Here is a 26,123-nt window from a genome sequence, read left to right as displayed (position 1 = left end):
GGAAGCCAAACTTACTAGGCAGCGCTGGTAGTTCAGTGTACGAAAGATCACGTTGCACAAAAAACAGGACTCCCTCTTGGTCTCTCAACCATCTGTCATGAGAGGTGCTGGGAGGAGTGGTCCCTATGTGGAGGGGAACCTGAGAAGGATCTTGCAGAGGTCAGAGACCACGTCCTCAGGAAATGAATGGTGTGGCTGCTCCCTGCACGGCTTGGGGATGTTGTCAGACCACTGGAATGCATCATGCCCCAGGCTTGTTTGCTCAGAGCATGGTGCACTGAATCATTGACACATCCTTGGGACTGTTACACTCATCTGCAATTTAATCTACTGGGTTGCAGAAGAGCTTAGAGGTTTACACAGATTTTGAAGTCCTGTTGTGTCCAGCATCGTATAAAAAAAGATCTAATCTCCACACCAAACTAACTCTGTTTAAACAAGCTGCTATTATACTGCATCAAAGGATATTTTAAGATATTCATCAGTCTTGAGCTGGAATATGTTGTTCATTTTAAAAGGTGTTTGAGTGCTGGCGACGTTAATGGTTCAATCTGGTCATTTTGCAGTGCTCAAACCACAGAAGTCTTAGCAAGTGCAAGTTTAGAGCGTTTCTGAGATCTGCTACAGTAAGAATAGGACTCTGAAGGTCACAGCTGGAGAGAGGGAGGCCCCAGAGGGATTTTTCCACCAGCGGGAGTGACCTCTCCTCTCTACCAGCTGCCAGCCCTGCTAATCCCTTGCTCTTCAGGGAAACTAGATGAGCAAGGAAAGCTAATTGCCAGGTAAGGTCATAAAGTATTTAATTCCCAGCTGAACCAAGAGAAACCAACTCCAAACACACAGTGGTAGAGTCAGAAGCTTCAAAGCCAAAAAAGTATGTTTCATAATGGAGCTACCAAATGGAGGAGAAGAAGGGTTTAAAATAGAGATTAGTCCATGTCATATCTTTGTAGCTGGATGCGTGCCTATAGCTGTGGTTCTGAATTGCTTCTCAAGCTGGAAGGCATGTAGATGGGAAATCTTGCAAAATATCAGATCTCGTAGGATTTCTGCCATTTGAAATTAGTCATGTTGCAAGACTTTGGCGCTGTCAAGACTTGGTCCTATTTTAAAGTGAAGACACATTTCTAAAATGAACCTAACCATTAGTTTGAATTGGGTCTTTACGCAGTACCTCTGCCAGCTGCTGCAGAAATGCCTGTTAGTGCAGCTTCAAATAACAAGTAAAGAGTAGTATTTAGAAAGTGCAAAACCAGCACGTTTCCCCAGTACTGAGCCACAGCCCAGGCTCTCCAGGCACCGCTTGTGCTTGCAGGACCTCTGCACATCTCCAGCGTGGAGCAAGTACCTCTTACACGAGATGAGCTATGGTCAACACAGGCTGTCCTAATGTCTAACTCCTTTGGAAACTCCTATTTCCTCAAAGTTCTCTTTGAGGCTATTTATGCTGCTTTCAGTTAAAATGAAGATATTTAAAGGAGTGCTTTGGTAGCCTGGTGATTTTTTTCTAATACTTTTGTGTGAAGGCTCGGTGGGTGGCTTGATGTACTTCATACGATGTCCAAGTAAAATTTAATGAACTTGAAGATCATGAAGTTGAGCACTCAAGTGTTAGGGAATATAGGGATGAAAAGAATCAGATTAAATTATGTCCTGCATAAACTCAGTGCCACGTGCTGTGCATTATAGGGTAGTCTGTGGCTGTGCCCTACAGAGAGAGGAGCTGTGCAGCATGTTCGTGTAGCTGGACTTCAGAGGCTCTGGCCCTGCACTTTGAGCTAAGGGCCTGTTGGATATGTGTGAAGTGTAATTATTTTTTGTCAGATTCATGGCCTGATCAGGTTTGGGAGAGTTTGTGGGGACGCCAGAAAGTACATTCCTCACTGTGGTAGCCTCTACCAGGTTGCAGTGCTGAGACTTAGTACTTTGGAGGCAATAGAACTTTTCAACAAAACAGGTGAGATAGGGGACTTCTTCAACCTGGGCAAAACATTACATTTTGGAACCTCATTTTGGTGATTGCTGAGGTCTCAGCAGATTGTAAAGAGATATCTAAGGGCTTCAGATGTGGTTTAAGAAAGTTGTCTGTGTCTTGGTGAAGATATGAAGAGCTGAACATAGGAGAATGTCATGAGACCCATCGGGCAGTTTGTGATAATAGATGGCTCCATCACCATCTGTAGTAATTCTTTGATATAATCAACTAGTTGAAAGCTTAACTTATAATCTCTCTCACATTAATAATTTAGTTATTTAGAGCTCAGAGAGCAAAATACCATGTGTGCTTAGGGGTGCAGATCTGGTGGTTGCTGCCTGCTCACAACAATATGCTAAGTTTTGGGGGGACTTCAGCTTTTTGTATGTGCTATGGCTTCGACTACAATTAATTTGGTTCAGAAAATCAGTCCTGCTCAAGAGATCTTTACACACAGACTTAAATTTTCATGGATGTTTTCAGGGCTTACCAGTTAACCGTTTATATTAAACCTGTGTTCCATTCCATTCTTCAAAATATTTTAACGTGTACTTACTAGTAGTAGTAGAATGAAATTCAGAGTTTAGCTGAACATGGACACAAGTTTGGTTTTGTATTCTAATTTTGAGTATTACAGCTTCTTGGGCCTTTCTGAAGTAGGTGTTGTATACAAAATGATCGTGTTCCATATAATCTATTTCTGTAGGAAAAGAGACATATTTTCCTACCTATTATGGAGCGTTCTGATGCAGAGGACAGTTTATTTCTAGCTGTATTTTTTCTAGCCCTTTTTTTAGTGCCGTCAGTCTTGTCCTGTGTTATTAGGACAGTAGTTTTCAACACCGCCCACTCTTAGTTGTAAAGCAGTGAGATCATTTAATTTTTCATTTTGTGGGAAGGTTTGCAATTTCATTTCTTTTTCTTGATGCAGGATGGAAAAAAACAAAAAGTTTCATAAAGCTTGCTGATCTAATGATACGTAGTGGATTTTACTGTATTTCACAGAATGTTTTTTAAATGTTTTCAAGATAGAAAAAGGATTGTTCCATTGCAGAAAGGCTGAAATGGAGCATTTAAATCTTACTAAAATTCTCTGCTATCAAGTTATAGAATGATTTTTTCCTCAAAGGTGTCATGTACCTTTCAGCCGATTAGCATTTTCCAGTAATTTGCAACAACTTTAGTTGGTTACCCTACAATCTTCTTTTGAAACAAACCTGCAGGACCTCACAAACAACAAACTGCAAATATTCTGTCTTCATCTGCCATTTTCCTCTCTGTATGAGTGTTTCAGCTGCTCTGTGCCTGTGTCCAAATGAGGCCTTTTCAACATGTTCTGAAGCAGGTGATCTCCTTCCGTCCTTCCTCCAGCTTAATGGGCCTCGCATGAAATCCTCCTCACGCTTATTTTGTGCCAGGTGGGTAGAACACATCTGTCTTTCAACAAGCAGTTATGTTTATAGACATAATGCCTTCTGGAACTGGAAATTTAGGATAACGGAATCAGGAGCCTTCATTAAGTAATGCATAGTACAGCAGCACAGTTCTTGTAAGCACATCACCCCCAAATGCTGCTATGAAAGTGCTCAGGGATAACTTAGAGCATGCTCTCAGTGTTTGGACAATTTAACTACAGATTCCCAGCAGGGATAAAACTGTATTTCTGTGCTCTGACCTTATCTTTGAATTATTTTATGTACATTCTTTCCCTTACCCTGGTATGTGTGCATATGTTTTAATAGTGAGAGAGAAAGAGACCAGAAATAAGCTCTCTAAAGAAAAAGTGGAATTGAAACCAATGAAAACTGAGCATGTCTCCAGTGGCAGATTTTTTTCCCTGTGCCTCCTTTTTGAGTATTTCTGTCCTTTCCCATTCTTTTCACACTGAAGTTGAGGAGGACTTGGCATTAGCAGAAGTGTGTTTGCATCTAGTATGAGGGTGTTCCTTTAAAATTAGAGATCTAGGTCTTCTAGGAAGACCTATTTTTGATGTCTTTGCACGGGCTGTACTGAAACACCCCAACACAATATTCTCACTATAGAGCAAACCAAAAGTTGTATTGTGGGTGCATGCCTAATGTTTCTTCTTTACAGAGTGTGTCATACCAAATAAGTGTCTATGTCAGAGGTCTTAGTCCTAACTCCTACCTACATCTGTAGGTTCTACATGGGGCAAGTAGGGTTCCCAATTCCTCTCAAAAGAGCCACTCAGATAGGGGAAAGCAGTCTTTCTAGCTCTGTAACCTTAACAAAGATTGCAGTATTCCTTCAGAGGAAAATATGCATGACATCTGGAAGCAATTATTCCTTTAAAAATCACTTCTGTGAGTCAACATTGAAAATGCACTCAGTGCTGAAAATGAAAACTAATAAACACTGAAATTTCCAGTTATCCCACAGTCTGAATGACCCACGTTGGAACAAAGTCATTTCTAGAAAGCCTGAGCAGGATGGGCACAAAGCCGGTCTTGGATCCTGAAGCTGTCCAAGCTGTGCTGAAACAAAGAAATAAGGTTTGTATGAAATCAGATAGGGAGCTTTTTTTTCTCTTATATTACAGAAATGGGGTTGGGGGGTTGCAAGGAACCAGGTCACAATGACAGACCTTGCCCATCAAGAAACTGAGCACAGCATTTATGGATTTAGAGACAATTTGTATTTTTCAGTGATATGACACATGGTGATCTGGCCCTTTTAAAACAGTGTAATGTAGGATCGCCATGGGGCTGGAAAACCTACAATGAAAAACTAGTGTGGCTGGGGTCTCCTAGGCTAGCAAGAGAGCACAGATACCCTGGAAGTGTACTGTGCTCTGCTGGGTTTCACTGGCAGAGTGGGTCTCAGGACACTCCTGGAGAGGTCAAATGTTGAAGCAGATCCTGTTTTTTTTAGATCTCACCAGGTGTTGCCTTCAACTTTTACCCAGTAATATGGGCTGGATGGCTGGGAGCTGGTTTCTCCTCCTTTAGCAGCATTAAGGTGTGCTCCAATATAGTGATTCCTAGACTATCTTATTTAATAGCCAGGCAAGACTATGGATCCTTACCAGGCTGCTACTAGCCTGGTTTCCTAAGGACATATAAGTTGGTCTGGTTGCACAGTGAGTCTGTCGATACCTAAAAGTTGAAATCAAAGGCTTCAAGTGACCCGTTTCCCACCTCAGTGTGGGTCAGGGCAAGAGCCCTGATGCTGCTGTGTCAAGCTGTACAACAGATGGTCAAACGCCTTCTCCTGTGTTACATAAGATGGAAATAATATTTATGATCATTTAGGAAACTCAAGGGTCATGAAGATCTCCGAGTACCTGCTGCTCTCCAGAAGGACTAGGTGGTAGTGCTGATGAACATATTTGTGCTGATAAACATTGTGCCCAATTTGCATGCCAGCTGGATCAGCTACTTACTTGCTATTCTTCCTGCAACCATAATTTTTATCATAAATATTTTCCAGACGTACATCAGTAGCTCATATCGCTTGGCTGGCAAGTCTAAGACAAGTCTGTTTTAGTAAGCCAGACGGTTTGTACAAAACAAGCTGACTCTGTACCCTAGAAAGTGGTCATTTCCTGCTTCTGAGTCTCCAATCTCTTTCTCAGTACCTACGGTACATCTGCATGCAAATTATGGCAAGAATGCTAGAACTCTACAGGCATTAATGGAGGAAATGGTATTTTGCTAGCTTGCAAGTCTTATCAGCATTATAGCTCTTTTTTTTTTTTTTTTTTTTTTTTTTTTTCCTGTGAAATACTGTTTTTAAAACAACTTCAGGTTTGGTGGGTGTAGGAGGAATGGGTTTGGACCTCAGCTCTTGACCTTGAAGCTGCTGTTTACAACAGCAGTAAAATGTGGCGTCACTCTGCTGGGCTTTTGTACAGAGAGGGTCTGGCCCTGGTGAGCAGTGCCTGTTATTACAGAGCTGTGACTCGTGCAGGCAAGGAGGGCAAAAGGCACTGTGGGGTATGGCACTGGTGATAAAGAAAAATCTCTCACAAGATTCTGGAAAGAGCATATGGTAGCTTGTGATGAGAGCAGGAGGCACAGCTGGTTGTTTTTTCTTTTGAGTTCTCCTGAATTTTCTGTCTCTTTGGGGGTCGCTCCATGGTGGTCCTGTGCTATGGCTGGTGTGGGGCACCCTGAAGGGCTGTGGGGAGAGAGTCTGGAGCAGTCCCCAGTCTGTGGTGCTGTGTGGGCAACAGGTAATTTAATTTCAGCCTTGCTAAGCGCTTCATTCACTAGCATATCAGAGACCCAAACTCACAACTTAGTGTTTTTTTTGTTTGTTTGTTTGTTTTTTTTTCCAGTGTTTTCTTGTTACTCGTATACTTGTAAAGGCGTGCTGAGAAGTCCCCTAAAGGACAGACAGTCTGCTGACATGGATGCAGAGCACGGCCCTTGCTCTCACTGCCTTGCCATCAACAGGATGCAAGTCCAAAGGGCTCTGAGACTGCATTTTGACTGCAGGAGGTCCCAAATCCAAGCTCCCCACCTGCTGCTGAGAGGACATAGAAGAGGATACAGTGGTAAGTACCTGCCTTTTTACCTTGACTTTTTGAAGCCTGGTCCGAGCTTCTTTCTGCAATCCTGCTGCTGGTTTTGATGCCCAAACAGGGGGCTAGGCTCTCCTGGAAACACCGGCAGTCTACTGCGCTGCTGCATGGGTTGGCTGGGAAGTGGTACCTTAGAAAAGCTCTGCCTCAGTGCAGCAGGAGATCTTTCCTCTGCCGTTTGCTGTTTCAGTTTCACAGAGGTCATCACTTACATCACTTTCACATACACTCTACTCTGGGCAGATAAGAGGTGATAAAGGAACTTATTTTATTTTCGTGCCTTGACCTGAGTGATTCACTCAAATGATCTGACGGTGCCCAGAAGACTTGATTAAATAGCTATGATTGGTTAAACAGCAACAACGGCTCTGGCTCTACACTTTGGGGATGCTTCTTTGCACTTTTTAAATCCTGGCCCTGCTGATAGCTGGAGTGTTATCTAAATGCTCTTTCATGGGGGTTTGCCAAAGTGCAAAAGAACCCATCTGAGAAATGCGGTGCTTGGGTCATTTTTTTAAGATTATGGGTGCAGTGAAGAAACAGCTTGTCCAGTTCTAAATATACTGTCCTTGACAGACGTGAAATAAGTCCACTGATTAAAATAGCTGCCTAGTTCCCAGTTTGAGATCTTACTGTATAACATCAGTGCTTGGCTGCCCTTCTGGTAAACTTGGAGAAGAACCGATTTCCATTTTGCTCCTTTTGAAATGAAAGACGTTTGAGGATTGTCATTCAGGAGGAATGTACCGATTCTAAGAACTTCTAAACAAGGCTCACTTCATAATGAATGGCAGTGGGAGCCCAGATTTATGGTAAGATTATTTGGTTAAACGTAGCCTGAAGCAATGAAAAATGAGCAGCCTAAAAAAGAATTTTGTTGAATATCTTGGCAGTTAAATCAAGTGGCCTGATTTATGAGAAACACTGAGTTATCTTTCTGCAAGCAGATTTGTGAGAGTGCTTTTAAATCCTTGCCCTTTGGAGGGGCAGCTCTTGGTGAGACATAAGGTGTGCCTGCTCCTTCTGAAACATGATGGGACGTGCCTCCCTCTGGCTTTAAATGGCTAGGTGGAATGCTTGGTGGACTGCCAGCTGCCTGAGAGGGATGCTGGTGCTTTCCTGCCCTCGGGCCTTCCTCAGCTGGTGGATGTGGAGGGAGCAAGACCTGGCTGCAGCAGCATGGAGCCCCGCTGAAGGGACAGGTGATGAACTGCAGAGGGGTAGAGATGTTTGAGATCCGAGGGGAAACCAAGAGGCATTTTGGTGCCTTTGGTTTGGCATGTGTTGCCAGAGGGACAGCCCACCCCACTGTGGTTGGTGGAGTGGCTCCTTCTCCAGGTGCTCCCCATAAACACACACACACACGGTTGGTGTAGCCTGGAACCAGTGGCTGGAGTTAGAGGTGGTAAGTCCCAGCCAATGTACGTACAGGTCATGGATGAAACCATGGCTTCATTGCAGGCTCTCAGGCTTTTGCTGTGGGTGTCAGTGGAATCCCCATTTTTCCTGTGATTATTTCTGCAGGTGTGTATGCACTGGCATCTGTGTAAACGTGAATCCGAGAGCCACGCTTTTCATTGGCAAAGCATCCCCTACGTGCCAGTCCCTCTTAAATTTTCCATTCGTCTATCTGAACAGGTCTTATATTGTGTATGTCTCCAGGAGTCTTATTTTTGCCCACGTGAAGCTAACTGCCTATAATAAAGTCGTGATAATTGTTTGACTAAAGTAAGAGCCAAGATTTCAAAATAAGAAACCCAAAACCAAATCCACAGCTATTTTTTTTGAGTTCTAAAAAAAAATCATATTTCCTTTTTAAATGAATCTCTCACGACTTAATAGGAACTTGCTGTTCTGCAAGACACTGAGGGCTTTTTTCAGCACATGCTAATCCTCGAGTCAATGGAAGACCTAAGCAAGCATTTAAAGGTAAGCATGCGCTCACACACTTACTGAACTGGGACAGAGCACCCAGTGTTTTCCTGAATTGTGTCCCGTGTTTCAAAGGAGGCACCTTTGTTTTGCCAAATGGTTCATTTATATATTGCAATGTGCTGAATGCTCAGGATAATCCCATTTGGAGAGAAAGCTACACTTGGGAAAAGCTATTTTCAGTAGCTCTGTTTTCTCTAACCCCATTTTCCTAATTATGATCAGCTAATGCTGACAGACCGGTTCACAGAAATTAAACCCCATTATATACTACAACCAAGTCAATGAGGCCTGGAGTCGGACCCCACTTTAACATAAGTAAAATAAAGATCCCCTGTGGCTTTTAATTCCTTTTTATTTAGTTACTTAATTGAACCTGCACTGCTCTTCCTTTGTAATTGATTACCACACAGAAAAGGTAATGAAACAGAAAACTTTATTTTCCCTCCAGTGATTTTTATGGTTATCATGGAAGTGTTTTTACTGCTTCATTTTGGGACATAAAAATTCTCAGTACAGGCAAAGGGAAATCAATGTTAGTTAATTGAAGGCATTTACATGGTTGGAAGATTAAAAGCTGTTTGTTGCTTTTTGTTGTTGTTGGTAACTCAACTTTGATTTTTCAGAACAGGAATTAATCTGGCATTTGATTGTCCCTTTCTTTTTTCAAAACTGAAAAGTTTGAGGACCTGGTCCAAAACCCACTAAAGCCAAATTGGAATCGTTCCATCTAATTCAGTGGCTTTGGATCATGTTTTAGAAGCACATATTCATGACATATTTATATATGTATACACACACAGATGCCTATCTTCTATATGTGAAGTTTGTCAGTACTGGGATTAATCTCTGAGGAAGATAAGGAAGGATTTTTTTCCCCCTGGATTTAAGGAAAATATAACGTTAATTTCTCAATCCTATTATTTCCTTTAAATCTCATTTCTCTCATGCTTCTAATTTAATGTGTCGAGTTTCTCTTCATTTTGTACATGCTCTCCCTTTTCATTTTCTTCCTTTTTATTTGTTGTCTGTCTTGGCTCCCTTCTGCATGGCAAGGGTCTCCCAGGCTCAATTCACCCAGCAACCAGCAATGCCCACAGCCTCCCCACGCCTTGTGAAGTTATGGATATTTATTTATGATGCACGGTGCTGGCTGAGTGTTAAACAACTCAAGTCTGAAAATCTTAATGAGTTGCCAACTTTCCCCACCCCTTGCCTTTGTGCATACAGCTTTTTGCCTTGAAGCAATTTTAATAAAGACTCTGTAACAACATGGTGTTGGCATAGCATGAGCAACATTATTCCATCTGTTTCTAGGGAAAATGTAAAAACATGTGTTAGTATAACATTGAGGTTCCAATTTTCAACAGTTAAAAATCAGGCAACACTGAAGTTACAGGCTGCTTTTCAAAGCTATTTAGTGATTTTCATTGCCTTTGTTTTTTGGGAAGCCAAGTTCAGAAGCCTTTAAAAAAGTCTCATATTCAAAGAGCTTTAAGTACCCATCCTTGGAAACTAAGGCTCTGTTAGCTATTTTGGTTCGGGCAGCCAAAATCCTTGCTTTCTGTTGATAGTGTTGCAGAGCTGATATTTTAAAGAGTATTCAGTCTCTCACTGTAGAGATGAATGAGGGCTGTAAAATGGTATTTGCAAACATTCATCTCGATTTTATGAGAATTAACCTTCCATTAGGCAGAGGGCTTGAGCATGCTGATTTTAGTATTTTGCCAAGCTTAGATAGATATTTTAAAAAAGGAGCTTTAAAGGGAATATTCATTTGTGTATGTGTGTGTGTTATGATGATATACTGGGCATACTTTTGACTAAACATCACGTTTTAAACAGTGATGATAGAATATCCTGTCAGTTCCATGGTGTTGATTTGTGCCAAAAATCTAATTTTATGAGTTATATAGGTACTGTCAGGAAACAAAGTGATGTAGCATGTGGCTTCCTGGCATTTGTACCTAGTGAGAACAGCTTTTACTGTCAGTGCTGCAAACTCAAACCAATGTTCACAGGGAGGTACTCATCAGCACAGGGCAGCGTTACTGCACAAGGTGTAGAGCAAAAGTGGTATTGTACAAATCAAGTGATTGTAGAGCAAACTGTGAACAGGGACCTGATGCTACAAACAAGGAAGAACTGGTTGGAGATATCAAAGTTGGAGGAAGCCTTGGCTGCTGTGATCATAGGATAGTGGAGTTCAGGATCTTAAAAGATGGGAGAAAGGCAAAAAGTAGGACCACAATCCTGGATTTCAGGAGAGCAGATTTCAACCTCTTCAGGGATCTGCTTGGAAGATTCCCATGGTTTATGGCCTTGGATAGAAGAGGGATCCAGGAGAGCTGGCTCCTCAAGTCCATCCCAAAAAGCAGAAAATCAAGTGTGGGTGGCAGGAGGCCTGTATGGATGTGCAAACAGTGCTGAGGTGCATTCAGATGGAAGCAAGTGAGGTGGAAGCAGGGGGAGGTCACCCAGGAGTACTGTAGAGATGATATCTGAACTTGCAGAAATGAGGTTTCAGAAAGCTGAGGCCTAATTGAATCTGGTGAGAGATGTGCAGAGCAACAAGAAAGGCTTCTGCAGGCATAGGAACAGCAAAAGGATGAGAAGGGAAAGCATGGGCCCACTGCTGAATGGGGCAGGGGAACTGGTGACAAATGACATGGAAAAGGCAATGGTACTTAGTGCCTTCCCTCCTTAGTCTGTACTGCTAAAATTACCCTCCAGGTGTCCCAAGCCTCTGAGGCCAGAGGGAAGATCTAAGCCAAGGAAGAAGGACGAAGGGAAAATCATGCTTCACCATCTAGAAGGAGATGAACAGGAGGGTTGGACCAGGTGACCTCCAGAGGTCTCTTCCAACCAAACAGTTCTGCAGCTCTGATCTTCTAGTTTCCTAATGATCACTTCACAGAGCAGACACCATACAACAGGTGAGTCACCACACATCATGGCTCTTAACTTTTAGCTGTAAAGTAGAGAGTTCAGAACAAAAGGAGTCTGAAGGATTTTTTTTTGTTGTTGTTATTGTTGTTTGTGTTTTTTTTTAAAGCTTTTCAGAAAATACTTGTGAAGAACAAATGCGTATTAAAAAATGGAAGGTCAATTTGTGAATGATCCATTAACCAATCTTATACTAAATGTATTGGAATTATCATTAATGCTTTAAGCAACTCTTCTGCTTACTTTGCATGAGTGTGTACCAGCATGACTGTACACCAGCCTTTGGTTTGATTCTTCTGTCACCAGCAGGCATCAGTCGAATTCATGACTGACACTTATAAAAGTATTTGGAGCTCTCCTTAAGAGTTAAATAGCTCAAGGCTTCTTGCAGGTTGATCTTTGAGATGTTCATGTATTGAGTTCCCCCTAAAAAAAACCAAACAAACACACCTGTTTAATATGTTACATAAGAGTAGTGGAGAAATACATTTCTTTATTTAAAAAACAACTGATATGTATGCTAGGTATGGATACCAGACTCTACTTTATGTGATAACGTTTACTTGTGGTTATTCTACTTGATGCATGCAATAAATTCAATATACATGGTACTGCTTACCCCAAACCTATAGGTAGCGTATGGTTCAGAGGTGGTTTTGATGGTGCTGGTGGCAGCAAGATGTGTATGGTTTTTTTGGTCTATTTTCTTTCTGTCTGGACATTAGGAAAATTTACTTTGGATGCCATAGTAGGCTGTAGTTAGATGCAGGAAAACAATTTTACAATGGTTGCTGTGCTATCTGATGTGGTCAATTGCAAATAAATCCAAACACATGCTGAGAAGCAGCCTCTGTTCCTCCTCACCCTTTTGCATATATGGCTCCAGTTGTGCTCCCCAACACGGAGTGCGTGAGCCTTTCACCCCCCTGTGAGCAGTCCAGCATCCCCAGCAGCTGTGGACTGCCCTTGAGACCAGCAGAGATCCTGCTCGCCAGCCCTTGGCAGTGGTTCCCTGCGAGGGGGACCTGGGGGGACCATTCACATCCCCTGACCGCCAGAGCTTACTGCTCACAAATTCATGCATTTTTTTTCATGAGGTGTGACTCATCAGAGTCATCAAGCTGCGACCTCGTAAAAGTGGCTTTTGTAGAGCGATAGAAACCACAAGATCCCATTACAAGCCATTTTGTTTTCAGTGACTAATGGAAGGTCAGCAGTAATCAGACGAGAGGAAATTCTTAACTCTTTCTCAGATTCCCTTTTTCCTCTTTAGTAAAAGCAAAGCTCACCAATAAATGAAATTCATCTCAGGTGGGTATTCTTTGTACACAATGCACCAGTGCCTGGTTACTTGACATAAGATTGCCAAATGTCTGTCCATTTTTTTTTTTTTTCTTCCTGCAAAAACTGTTTGCTGCTTGTAAATACATTTCAGCTACTTCAAAGTTCTTAAAACAACTTTTTTTTTTTTTCTTTTTTTTCATTCACATTTGTGATTTTATGGATCATATAAGTGAACATGGTAAGGAGGAAAGTGTCAAGGTTTCAGGCCAGATTCCTGGAGCAGATGAGCAGACCTTCAAGGCCAGACAACAGAGCAAGCCGATGAAGTCAGTGTAGCCTGGCTCTTCAGTCAAAATTGCAGCATTGGGACTCAGGAGGTCTCACTCGTTAATTTAATTGCACATAACTAGCTAAATGAAGAGGGTAAAAGGGCAAACAGACACAGAAACACATTTGCAAGCTTACAAAAAAGTTGGGTTGCATGTGCTGTTGGACCTGTTAATGTAAGTGATTCAATGTAGACTGACTTTCGGACCTATGCAGAGATCTCATAAAATTAATGTGCATGGTATGCTGAAAAATGTAGGCACATGGGACTCATGAGCAAGGGCTGGGAACCGAGCTTACGGCTGACAGAAGGGGCAGTGCATGAACTGGGAGGCAGGCTATGGAGCAGCATATACGCTTTAATCGTAGAATTATTTTTAATGTCTGTTACGGGTCACTTTGACCTGGGATGAGGTGGTAGATTAAATATAGATGCAAGACTCTGTGGTGTAATGGGCTCAGCATTGTGCTTAATATTGAGGGAGGACTATTGCTGGGGCCAGAGACCTACCCAGCCAACGCTTCGCTAAGTGACCTTGAAGTCAACATGAACGTATGTGATATAATGCAAGCAATTACGTGTCAGATTTTTCTGCCTCTCTTCCCATATTGCTTCCTCCATATTGTTAGATCTATTTTCAGCTCACTGCAGGCCTAGGGGATAGTAGCAGATGACTCATGGACTGGACACCAGTGGCAACGCGTTTACCCCGTGTCTGTTGGCTGAGTGCTACTGACTGAAATCGCTGGCTCTACCTCAGTTTGCAGCAGCAAAGTGTCTGGTCTTGCTCGGATCTACTTGAGAAATGGCACTTACTGTTCTTATCCACATTCTCACCTTATGAAATCTCTGAGTGCGTGCCAAAGTATCTCATGGCTTACCTCCCCCACAAGGGTGGACAGATTTAGGGAAGCTCTAAACAGCACAGGTAAGTGGAGTGATTTTTTTTTTTTTTTTTTGAGTTCCTTATTTGTCTCTGTAAAGAAAACTTCTAAAAATGGCTTGTAATTGCAGGTGAGGAGATGACACTTAGCAACAAATGAGCATCTGTGCAATTCCTCCCAGCCACAGTCCAGGGGAGTTCAGGAAGCTGTGTATAACCACAGGGACATTTTTTCCCCAGCTTAAGTAGCTGGTGCCATTATAGGACTTATTTTCTGAAATTTGGCCCAAAGTGGTGCTAAAATATATCCCCATGGCAGGGACAAAGAGAAGAGAAGCTTTTAAGACAGACATCTCAGTAGAAAACCTTACAGGCAGTGAACTAGGAGAACCTCATCATGTAGGGTGAGACATGGACTTCTCAGTGGACACTTGGTATTGTGCCTGGCCTCTGGGTCATAAGGAGGTGTCTTCACCAGGCAGTGTTGTCCCAGGCCTGAGAACCAGCTTCCCCTTCCAAGTCTGGTGCTGCAGCCAGCTGAGGTCACCAATCTGTTGAGGTCTTGCAGGTACTGGGGGAAAACTGTGCTACTTCTAGCAGTGCTTTGTATGGATGCCTACTTGGGACTGTATAACAGCAAAGCTGTGCCATCTCCAAGGATACACAATAATGAAACTCAGGGGCTTCTTCTCAGGTGGCTGCATCTTTAAATGAGCAAAGCTAAATAAAAAGAGCATTATCAGAAGGCCTGAGTCTTTTGGAGTTACGGGTCAGTCATGTTGCTCAGCATCTATGTACCTATCACATTCTCTATTTGATGAAACTAAAGCAAAGATGATTAAAACCAAGGAAATGAGCCAAAGTGACCCCTTGCTGGATAAATTGAACATAGTGACAGATTAGAGGCAACAGCAGGCTATCCTGACTAGAGCAATATACAGTTGATGGATCTGATGCAATACACAAATGCTTCTTTCTTATGGATTTTACTGGAGTTCAGACATTTCCTGCCCCTGACAAGCAATGAGAAGAGATTTTTCAGGTTTCTTCTTATAAAATTTTTCATAATGGCATCTTCTGTATGGTCTTCGGTAGCAGCAAGATAGGTATCTCTTAGAAGCCCTAGAGACAAGCATAAGAACATTTCGATAAAATGATGACTGACTCCATTCCCTTCTCCGTATGCTTTTTTTGATCCACTTAATGACCCTCATTTAATGACTTCCTTTCTGCAGTACCAGGGGATCACTGACTGGGCATTCCTTAGTAGTTTGGGTCTAGCGGCTATTTGGCTAAAGATGAATGGAGTTATGCTTTCATTGGCTTGCTTCTGTTGTTTTGCTTTCCACTGCCTGGGAACTTTGTGAAAGAAAATCATCAAAGTAAATAGTCTGTCCAATACTGCAGTGATGAGTCCTGAGGAGAAAAGTAGGCTGCATCATTTTTAGTACAGAACAAAACCCCTTAATCCGGGGACACCCAAAGATATGCCAAGCTGTGCTAGAGGTAGAATTCATCCGTTCAAATCCAAGAGTAAAAAGGGGCTTTACATTTCTGTGAAACAGAGCTTAGATACTGCACTCAGCTTTCTGCCTGGCTTTAGGAGTAACTGCTCACAAAGTCAGTGAAATGTATTGTGCAGTGAACCCTATATTCAAGGATGTATTCAAAATCCTAGCACAAATATTGAGTATTTGAAGACCTAAAGTAATTGACATCCTGTCACAGAGAATGTGATTTGGATCTTTTTCTGGGACATCGATTTACAGGCTTCAGCTTTGAACATCAATAAAAGTGACCTTAAAATGGTCTCACAATGATGGAAGAATATTTGTTGGAATAAAGTGTATATATAAAGTGTAGATATAACATGCATAGCAGCTGAATGGAAGATAATCAGATGAAAATATTGATGTGGAGATCAAATAAAAATCTAGCATCTTGCATAATCAACTTATATGAATCACAGAATCACAGAATCACAGAATTTCTAGGTTGGAAGAGACCTCAAGATCATCGAGTCCAACCTCTAACCTAACACTAACAGTCCCCACTAAACCATATCCCTAAGCTCTACATCTAAACGTCTTTTGAAGACTTCCAGGGATGGTGACTCCACCACCTCCCTGGGCAGCCCGTTCCAGTGCCTCACAACCCTTTCAGTAAAGAAATTCTTCCTAACATCTAACCTAAAACTCCCCTGGCGTAACTTTAGCCCATTCCCCCTCGTCCTGTCACCAGGCACATGGGAGAACAGGCCAACCCCCACCTCTCTACAGCCTCCTTTAATGTACTTATACAGAGCAATAAGGTCACCCCTGAGCCTCCTCTTCTCTAGGCTGAACAAGCCCAGCTCTTTCAGCCGCTCCTCATAGGACTTGCTCTCCAGGCCCCTCACCAGCTTCGTCGCCCTTCTTTGGACCCGCTCAAGCACCTCGATGTCCTTCTTGTAGCGAGGGGCCCAAAACTGAACACAGTACTCGAGGTGCGGCCTCACCAGAGCCGAGTACAGGGGGACGATCACCTCCCTAGCCCTGCTGGTCACAGTGTTTCTGATACAAGCCAGGATGCCGTTGGCCTTCTTGGCCACCTGAGCACACTGCTGGCTCATATTCAGCCGACTGTCCACCATCACTCCCAGGTCCTTCTCTTTCATTCTATTGAATGAAACACAATAACCCAGAGACTACTCTAAACAATTATTTCCTAAAATCCTACCTTGCTTTGACCTTTTCAAACTCGCCATTAAAATAAAAATGTGGAAAGGAAACTCATTAGGATTCTGAATATTAGTTTTTACTTTGACCTTACAGCTCATGCAGGAAAATTGTAAGTGACTCTAAGGAATACTTAATAAAATACATCAGAAGTCCAGAGTGAATATAGCTGTGAGATATAGTATTGCACAAGCTGCTTTTAGATTGGCACTAATCAGTTGCTACCTGCCAGGATGGTTGATAGGATCTTAAGCAAATGCCTGAGGGCTCATCACTTCTTACTGAGGTGAAAGCAAGCCCATGGTCCCTGCTATTAAACTGATAAAGCAGCTCCCTGAGTCCATTATGGCTTTGCTTTACAGCTCTGGCATTTGAGAAGGTCTACCTGAATAACTCTTCCACCACCGCGCAAACCCGGGGACCAAATGTTTGTGGCTTGGTACCCTGTTGGGTGTTTGTCTGGGCTGAAGAGGCAAGGCTGGTGAGCTGATGTGTGTCACCATGCTTGGGGCCATTTTCCTAGACATAAGCACCAGGCATAGGTGAACCAAAGCTGTCCTAAGATATTCAAGAAGTAAAACCATTGAAGACTGCAGGTGTGCTCTGTCCATCTGTGGCTTGGCAGAACATAAAACTCACCACCACCTGAGGTTGACACAGTATAGGTGCTCTTGGAAGAACAGGCACATATGAGATCACTTTGGCTTTCCCTTCAAACACCTGTCATACACAATGCACAGCAAACTGGACAGATCCTTTTTGTTCTTGTGAAGTGCAAAAGGAGAACAGACACAGAGATGTACATGAGAAAGATATTTTTCATTCTAGATGAGCAAGTGGTAGACAGAAAAGAACTATAAAGTTATGGATATGATAAATTTATGCTCTCCTCCTCTTTTTAAAAATGTGAATGATATACTTCAGCTGCAGAAATTTCAGCAGTGGTTGGGTATGGGGTATTAGCTGCATACCTCTGCACTGAATCCCACTACTTCTGTTGCATCAGACAAACTGAGAGTTTATTTTCTCTTTTTGCAGAGAAGGACCATGGTTTGCTCTCTTGCTTTTACTTAACTGGCCAACAGGTGAATCCTGAGTGAACAGGTCAGCTCAGGAACAAGAAGGATCTAAAGAGATCAATGTAACAGTAAGTTTCAACATTCACAAAAGTTCTTTTTCTTACTCTGTGAAAGCAGCACGTGCACATTCTCAGTGCTGCAGGTTACTGAAAGCCCCATTTTGTAACCTGGGCTTCAGGCTGTGCCCCTCCAGCCACAAACAGGTACATCTCTTGGAGATAATGCAAATTTTCAATTGCTTATGGGAACAAGGCAGATTTTTTTCCCTGCCCTTCACTTTACGTGGTGTGTAAAATTTGGCCCTAAGAGTTACAGTAGAGTGCAATTGGTTTAGCAATATATGGGGACGTGAACCCTGATGTAAGTCATTTAAACAGGTGCCATGTCATATTAATTGCAAACAAAGGGCTTGCTGCACCACCTATCTGGTTGCATTAGTCAAAGTTAATGAATTATTTATTTATTAAGAGATGTCCTCCGGCATCTTCACATTCTGCTGGAAATTTTTCAGATGGCAGTTCAGGCCCTGCAGCTCAGCAGAAGCATACAGTTAGCTATGAAGTGTGCCATCAGCATCATCAGCGGCAGCAGGAAGCACAGGGGAAGGGTACTGGAACAAGTTTCCTGTACTGTATTTTTCCAACCCTTATAATAATTGCCCTCTGTGTTGGCCTGTGTTGCTCTGATTTCTGTGCCCTTCCCCTTTCATCTCCCCAGCAGCACCTGAGACTTCGCTTCCCTCCAGTTAACATAAGTGGTCTTATTTCCTTTGAGTCTTACCCATGGTCACCTGTATACAATATGCATTATTCCTTTGATTTGCTGTATGCTGCTTTTACATTTCTGCTAAGTTAACTTATTCATGATGTTAACATTAAGCAAGTGCTTAAATCTTGAGCTTTAGACTATGTCCAGTGGAAGTGAAGAGAGATAGATTGCAGATTATTCTTTAACACCTATCATCATCCTTTCCAGGGTTTATTTGCCATTATTACCAAAATTGGCATATCTATCCCATTACGTGGCTCTTTATAAAGCCTCTGCTCTTTGTTGTTTACATTTGCTTTCTTCAGCATTTAGCAGGTTCCTTGACACCTCCTGCTCTCTTCTGTCCTGTGCTGCCTCCTGTGTCCCCAGGACCTAAGGCAGAGCCCTCCTCCCCTGAAGGGCCTCTCCATGCTTGCTGCTGAGGTGAAGCATGGTTGAGGCCTCACCTCGAGTACTGTGTACAGTTTTGGGTGTCACTTTCATATAAGTGATATATATGATCACTTTCATATAAGTGATCATAACAGCCAAGTCACTTGTCTCTACTGGGATTTACCCTCAGAAGAAAAGGTTGCAGCCTGATGAGCTATGCCATGACTGCTCGCCACTTAGTTTCTTCACAGAAGTTGGACGTGGCAGCATCTTGCTGTCATGATTGCTGCACAGACCAGCTAGGAAATTAAGTGTTTCATTATGATAATTTCGATACTTGCACTGATTTCCCATGGACTCATAATTGAAGACATCACAAAAGAAAACAAACCTCCCCCAAACAATTGTGTGTGTCTAAATCACCTACATATGTTTCTTGTTCCTTGCTATGCATGGGTTTCTTTTTAATATAGCTCTTGGCACGACAGAAACCATGCTGGTGACATTACTGGTATTGTTGGCCTGGAATGTTTTTAATAACACCAAGCTTGTTGGTACAGAGCGTGAATTAGTTGTCAGTTCTTGAGAAGTCAAAATTTAATGGCTGATCAAAAGTTTAAAATATGATTTGTATTAGCGACGGTTTTCCATATAAATTCTTTCTTATGACCATTAGGCAAGAAGCCAAAAGCTGACAGCATGGCAGCTCTGCTCAGCAGTCACAGTTTGGAGCGCAGCTCCAGGCTTCTATTCCTGACTGAATTTCTCATGTTTTTCAGAATTTTTGATTTTTTTTTTTTTCCTTTTGGCAGGAAAAACTGAAAATAAGTTTAGGCCAACCTGAAATAAATCTTTCCCCCATTCTACTTTTCCAGGACAGCTGTCAAGCTGACAGATCAGTTACTGCACAGCTCTCTCTATTATGCTCTGTATAAACCCCCAGTTCCTACCAAACTGTTCTCCATCACCCTGCCTTCTTTCATAGCCATTACTAAATGGGCATGAAAGCAAAGTACTTCTTGCAGGTACCTCTACACTAAGTGTACTTTTACCTGTGAAACTATAGAAGTAGCAAGAATAAACCAAAGTAGAAATTCTTACTGAGTTCAGCTCCAAATATATTGTTTTAACAGGTGACTCTGCCCTTCCTGTTGGTGTTGAGATTATCAGCCTGCGAGTATTGTTCCTTCTTTCTTCTGACTTGTACGTACCTCTTTGGACGATGTAGTGTGCAAACCCATTGTTCATACTCCACTGAAGTGCTGTTAATCTAAGAGTTAGGAAATTGCTAGTTCAGAGGTAGGGGAGGAGAAAGAGATTTACTGTGGGAAAAAGCACCAGAAGCCCACTGGTGGAGGGGAGCTGAGGACAGTGATGCATCAGCACCCCAGGGTCAGAACTTTCCTTCTGCAGCTGTGTGTGTTTGTGAATAAATATGTTAATCCGGTATTAATGATGCCAAAACCTTCTTGTCCTAGTGGCTGGCAAAGGAGCCTGACCTATTGCTCCCGTAAGCTCCCATCTGTGTGCTGAACTCCTCCACAAATCCCCAGAAGTATCTGTTCTAAGGCATGTGCCAGGGCTGGTTTACCCTTCATGGCCAACAGTCTCTTTCCAGAGCAAATTCCTTTCTCCTTTTCCCGGCTGCATATTTCTCTGAGATCATTTCTTTACCTACGCTGTTGTCTGGAATTTGCCTTCAAGATAATCCTGTCAGTTAATGTTTGCACCACGTTTGAAAAGCCTGAAGTGCCACAATTCATTATGATTTCTTTTGTTTTCTTCCCGATACTCTTTCCAAGTCCAGATCGCAGGCACACAAATATCCCTCTGTATCCTCTTGTCTTGAATCTCAACAATTGATCCCTGTTCTCAGTCCCTGTCTGTTTAACTCCTGTACTGCTGGATGTACAGCGTGGAACGGGTCAGAGTTACAACCAGTGTCACGATTACAGTATAAAGTAATTAACAGTGTTTATGTCTGCTTGTAAAAGTTGGTGTATGCCTAGTGCATTTCTGCAGTGTGTGTAGGTAGAATCAAGAGGTTATCCTTGCTTCCTAGGGTGTCTTTTCTTTCCTTCTGTCTGCCCGTTGGCTGCAGACCTCTCAGGATCTTCTCTGTTTCTTCACCAGAGTATCAGAGGATGTGGGAACTTGCTGAACACAGATGAAATCTGGGGAGATGAATTTGTGCTATAAACTTCTATTGAGTGCATGCGAACTATTAGAGGAGGGTTTTGGCTGTGTGGTTTCTTTTTCTTCCCCCCTCCCAAATACTCGCATTTCGGGGAAATTTCTGTGGGAAGTTTTAGTCTTTAAATACAAAGGCCACCACAGTAACACATATCAGGTCTGTGCTCCAGAGCATGTGGTTCAGAGTTGCTCATGCAAGGATGTTATGGGGAAAATCTCAAACAACAGCTTCTGCTTTGGAAACAGACCAACAGTTTTGCTCAAAATATTCACAAATCTTCAGGCTGGACAGAGTCATCGAGGTCGATTCAGAAAAAGTGGTTACAGCTTGGCAAAAGGAATACAATGAAAGGAGGGCAGAGTGCAGGAGTGCTGAGTACCAGGGTCTATGATATGAAAGAAACTGGTTACAGCAGTGCTTATTCTGGAGTGCACATAAAAATACAGCTAGGGCAGAAAGGCAAAGAAAGAAAAAAAATCTCTCCAAACAACCTTTTCTGTGGTAGTCTTGTTTCCTGAGGGACAGACCTCTTTCTGACTCCGATGAGTTCAAGTAAACTGCTCTTGTGGTATCAGAGGTGGTATTTTTAGTGGGCACAAATGAGCATGGTTGCAGTGGAAATAGCAGCTGCCCAAATTTTCTTTTCTGAATTCATTGCAGCTGGCTTTGGTGACACTCCATGTTAAGTGGGAAGAGCCAGTGGAGCATGGCATGGCATTACTTGTTTTCCTCATCTCTTAATTTTCCAGGCTGATAAACATGGTAGGGGAAATGCACACACACAATTAATATTAAAGTTTGCGGTTGGAATGACTTAGCTACAGAATTTCCCTGCAACCACGAGGGCTCAGTTCACCCAGAAAATCCCAAGGCAGCCTCCGCATTGGTCTTTGCATCAGCACAGGCCCTCTATGAGAAATATTTCCCTTTGGCTCTGGTGTGCCCTGGGCTGATCCACTTCCAAAATTTCAGTCAAATGTGTGTTCACCAGCATGGCTCTCAGCTGCCTGGGCCCCAACCAACACCAGTAAGGCTTGTATGTGTACACCTCGAGGTACTCTTGTTGTGGCCAACAGCCTGCTCATGCTCTGCCTTTAGTTTTCTTCCACACTGAACCTTTCTTTTGTCCGTCCATCGCGTCTTCTTTCCAAGCTATCAGAAATCTACTCCTCACTTTCCCCTCCTTGTTCCTCTTATAGATCCTGCTTATACTCGCTTTGCTCCCCCACAGAGAAAGGCAACCCAGGAAAACAGGCTCTTGAAGCTGTGAGAATTGCAACTGGAGTTTTCATCCAGGCTATGATCTTACAAGGTTTCAGAGAATAAAGGATGATTTAAAATGGGATGCTTGGATAGATCAAGACTTGCATAATGGATGTCTTTGACTTTATTTCAGGTAGTTTACTCTGCTCTCAGGTTCTACTTTTCCATTCCCCAGCACTCCTACTTCTGACTTTATTCTCAGACTTTCCTGTCTCATCCGTGCTGTTTGCTTGCTGAGGTGCTTTGGCTGGGGAGAGGACCTGTTTTTACTAGCACCCACTGGACAAGTTGTTTTTTTCCAGGAGATTTGCCAGCTGCGGCTGAAATCTCCTGAGCAAAAGAAAAACCTGTCAAAATCAATAAGCACAGCTGCCTTAGCTTGTCCCCAGACTCTCCTGCACATGCTGCACTTCAGCAAAATTTCTTGTTGAAGCAGAGATTCAGCCTCCCTGTGTTTCCATCCTGTGCAGGCCCCGTCCTGAGCTCAGGGCACCAGCCCAGGCCCTCCTGAGCGAGCTGCCCTGCTCCGCCTGCTCACACCTGTGGGACTGCAGCAGCTCAGAGGTTCCAACTTCTGCTTTAACTTTGAGCTAATTGCTGGTGGAGGACAAAAGCTCACCACAGGTCTTTTGTTTGGCTCAGCAACCTTTCTTCCTCCTAATTGAAGTCTTGAACCTGAAGCGGCTCCAGCAGACAGGAGAGTGTAGAAGCTGCAAGAAAACACAGCGTGCACCCCGAAAGAAAAGGAAAAACAGATCAGACTGTTCTTAAAATTAAAAGACTGACCAAAACATCTCGATGAGACATGAAGACACTAATGAGTCACACCCCAGGATGGGCTAAAGAGTAATACAAAAAGGCTTCTTGTTTCAGTCCCCAGCTGGGGCCAGACAGTTGACTCTTCACTACCAGCTGGTCTATTTTCCCTCTTCAGCGGGTTACTAGCTGCCATTTAGGATGAAATAATTCCTTTTGGAGAAAGACGTGTGAAAAGAAACAGAGAACCCCACTCCCCATATTCATCCAACCAACAAGAATAGCATTCAGCAGATTCTGGTATCATGAAACCAGCTAGCCTTTGCTTCAAACTCTGTCTGATTATTTTGAAAATGAATCAAGCAGCACCCTTGAGGTTTTTTTCTTCCATTTCCACTAGACATTAGCAAATAAACTGTTCTGCTATGAGAAACAGCTAGCTTTTCACAACTGACTTTCTGTCTTTTGCAAACAGGTTTTTGCAACATCTTTTTGAGAAGACGGTCTTATGTTATTTATGATAAGCAGTTTACCAGGGCAGCTCCAGTTTAAATCAAATTCTAGCAAAAATGTCCAGCTTCTGTGACCTGAATCCAGTGCTGCCACGGGTGGATATGCTTTAGCCAAGGCAGAAGATTGGGAATCAGGAGCAAAATGTGCCAAAAGATGAGGACAGGGCAGAGTTCTGGCATCCTCCGTTGTGGTTTTCTTCATTGCAAGGGGTGCCAGGATGAACTCATTTATTCCTAGTGCAATTGTGACTGCGCTTGTGTTTGTGTGTGTTTGCATGTAATAAAGCTAGGGAAAATTCCTTTTGTTTCTGAATTAAGCCCCAAATTAACATCCAGGACATACCTGGAAGGTCTACTTATGAGTGTTTCCAGGAATGCTGTAGCCAAAACTGCTGATCCTGACCCCGAAGATGAGGCCTCGTATCTTCTGTCTCTTAAGATCTGGGCCTCCAGAAGGCAGTGACTGAACCTCGTGAGGCAGCTGAGAGGACCACAGCTGAGCAGCAGGAGCTGTGTAGGTACTGCTGGGACAAGGCAAGGCAGGGCGAGGGTCCTGAGGCTGCCCCAGAGCTGACCAGGGACCATGAGCCCCATGTGAGCACCCACCACAGCCCCACCTTGGGAACCAGAGGGGAACAAGGAGGAACACAAGGGCATGAGGCCTGGGGAATGAGGACCTACTTGCTTCCTGGGTACCTGAAAAACTCTCTGAGATGCTGGCAGCAAAGCAAAAGATGCCTCCTTTGACTGTTCTGCTCTGGAGCAGAAGTAGGCAGCGCCTACAGGTATGCAGCAGAAGTAGGACAAGCACAAATGCATGTAGTCACGTCATGGGCAGAGTTAAAGCAGTCAGGGTGAGCACTTTTGTCCAGCAGCCTTGGGGAAAGATGTGAGCAGCAGCAGCAATGCCTCTGCTGGAGCTGCGGCTTCCATCAGCGAGCACACGGGTGTTTTGCTGTGAACTCTCTTGCAAACGTGCAAGTGGTTCCAGACCCACAAAGCTTTTGTGGTAGGCCGTAGCCTATTTGTCACTTTCATTAATATGCTCGGCAACGAGTTCAGCGCACCTGCAAGATAAATGAGATGTCCCCTTCCATCACCCAGCGTTACGGGAAGCAGTTTCGCTGATACAATGCAGGGAATGGAAACTTGGCTGGCTGCGGGTCCGACGGCCCAGACTAGAGTCAGATCAGCAGCGCTGTGACTGGCATGTTATTGTGCGGTGTTAGGGGAGATGAATGATGGCTATGTTTGGGCAAATCGTTTCCATAGTTTGAGAGAGAAAAGCAGCTCAATGTTGATCCGGATTTAGTAATCCCAAAGTTCTCTGTGGGTTCAGCTGGAAGGCACATCAACTTGATGTGCATTGGATTTTGGTGAGCATCTGCTTGAAAAGCAGTGTTTTATGATCATCCTAACCCTCTGGGCTCACCTAATAAAGCAGCTCATAAGTAATTTGTAAGTTTTGGGGAGGTTTCAGTCACTCTTTTCTAGCTCATATATATATATTTTAAAATTGCAGTATAATTACATGCACACCAATAGTCCGAGAGACTTCTTGAATGCCATTAGGAGAAGCATCATACCCAAACATCGCCAATGTTAGCTGAAACTTCAGAAGCCTGAGCCAAGCTAAGAGACACAATTTTTCCTTCCTTCCTCCTTCTATTTTTCACCCTTTTCCTCATAACTGCATCTAAAAATACTGTGCCCTGCTTGCCTCATTTGCTAACTAAAACATGTATACCTGCTTGTTAAGCTGTAATTTTAGCTTCACTTTGATTGATAGCTTAAGTAGGGAAGGTTTGAATTTTCATCTTGTGCAGACACATTCAAATTATGTGGCAAGTCTGTCGGATGCATTGCTTTTGTAGTCATCATGCAGACTGGAGCTTCCCAAATGACTGAAAAAAAAAAAAAGTTTAAATGAATTTAATAAATTTTAGTTTATTTTTTATTTTTGTTATTTTTTTTCTCCTGTTTTAGCTAGTTCTCTAAGAAGGTCAGTAAAGTGCTCGGTGTTTTGGAGTTGTGGCTGCATACCTTCTGAGTGAAGTGCAGCCAAAGCTGCAGCTGCAGCTCCCTTCCTGTCCGCGTTGCTCAGCGGGCCGGTGGGAGCCGAGGGCGCAGGCTGCCGGGGCTGCCAGGCAGGACGGCTCCTGCTCCCTTGTTGCTGCTGGCCTGGGGCCAGGGTAAGACCAAGTGAGGGAGATGCTTGAGTGGTGTGGCTAGAAAAACGCTGCTTTTAGTTGGGACCCTTAAAAACCATCATTATCAGAGTGTTTGCTCCAATTGCACACTCTGGAGCATCATGTTAAATTTGTACCTACCTGTGTGAACTACTGCCCAGTGTGGGCTGGCATACCAGGCATAGAAAACACCTGTCTGGCTTCTGATGCTTCCAGTGAAACGCTAATACTTCTGTCACTGCTGGTGTGCCTCCTCCGGTGGAAGTGGCAGGGATGGGTTTTTGGAGCAGAGTACTTTGAGTTGAATTCAGCCTGGATGGGCTGGGGTCTGTTGTGGTGTGAAGTCCTCCTTTGTATGAAGGCTAGGAAAAAGCAGGGA

At 43.2% G+C, this 26,123-nt stretch overlaps 1 long non-coding RNA gene across 5 annotated transcripts in view; it reads left to right on the top strand.

The window, feature by feature from the left end:
* Positions 1-4,277: 4,277 nt before the first annotated feature.
* Positions 4,278-26,123, top strand: part of LOC110352708 (uncharacterized) — a 73,950-nt gene continuing 52,104 nt past the window's right edge. For 3 of the 5 annotated variants that reach the window (XR_011808186.1, XR_011808184.1, XR_011808182.1), the window contains exons 1-6: positions 4,278-4,488; positions 6,276-6,494; positions 8,364-8,450; positions 11,187-11,389; positions 13,653-13,939; positions 17,650-17,758. This is a non-coding gene — a long non-coding RNA (uncharacterized lncRNA). Of the gene's footprint in view, positions 4,489-5,769; positions 6,171-6,275; positions 6,495-8,363; positions 8,451-11,186; positions 11,390-13,652; positions 13,940-17,649; positions 17,759-26,123 lie in introns of those variants that run through there. The other 2 variants (XR_011808183.1, XR_011808185.1) reach the window with 2 other exon arrangements.

The sequence above is a fragment of the Anas platyrhynchos genome, chromosome 3 (assembly GCF_047663525.1).
Source record: "Anas platyrhynchos isolate ZD024472 breed Pekin duck chromosome 3, IASCAAS_PekinDuck_T2T, whole genome shotgun sequence".
NCBI classification, from domain to species: domain Eukaryota; kingdom Metazoa; phylum Chordata; class Aves; order Anseriformes; family Anatidae; genus Anas; species Anas platyrhynchos.
The sequence above is the reverse complement of the archived record's forward strand: the minus strand, read 5'-3'. Positions and strand labels throughout refer to the sequence as shown.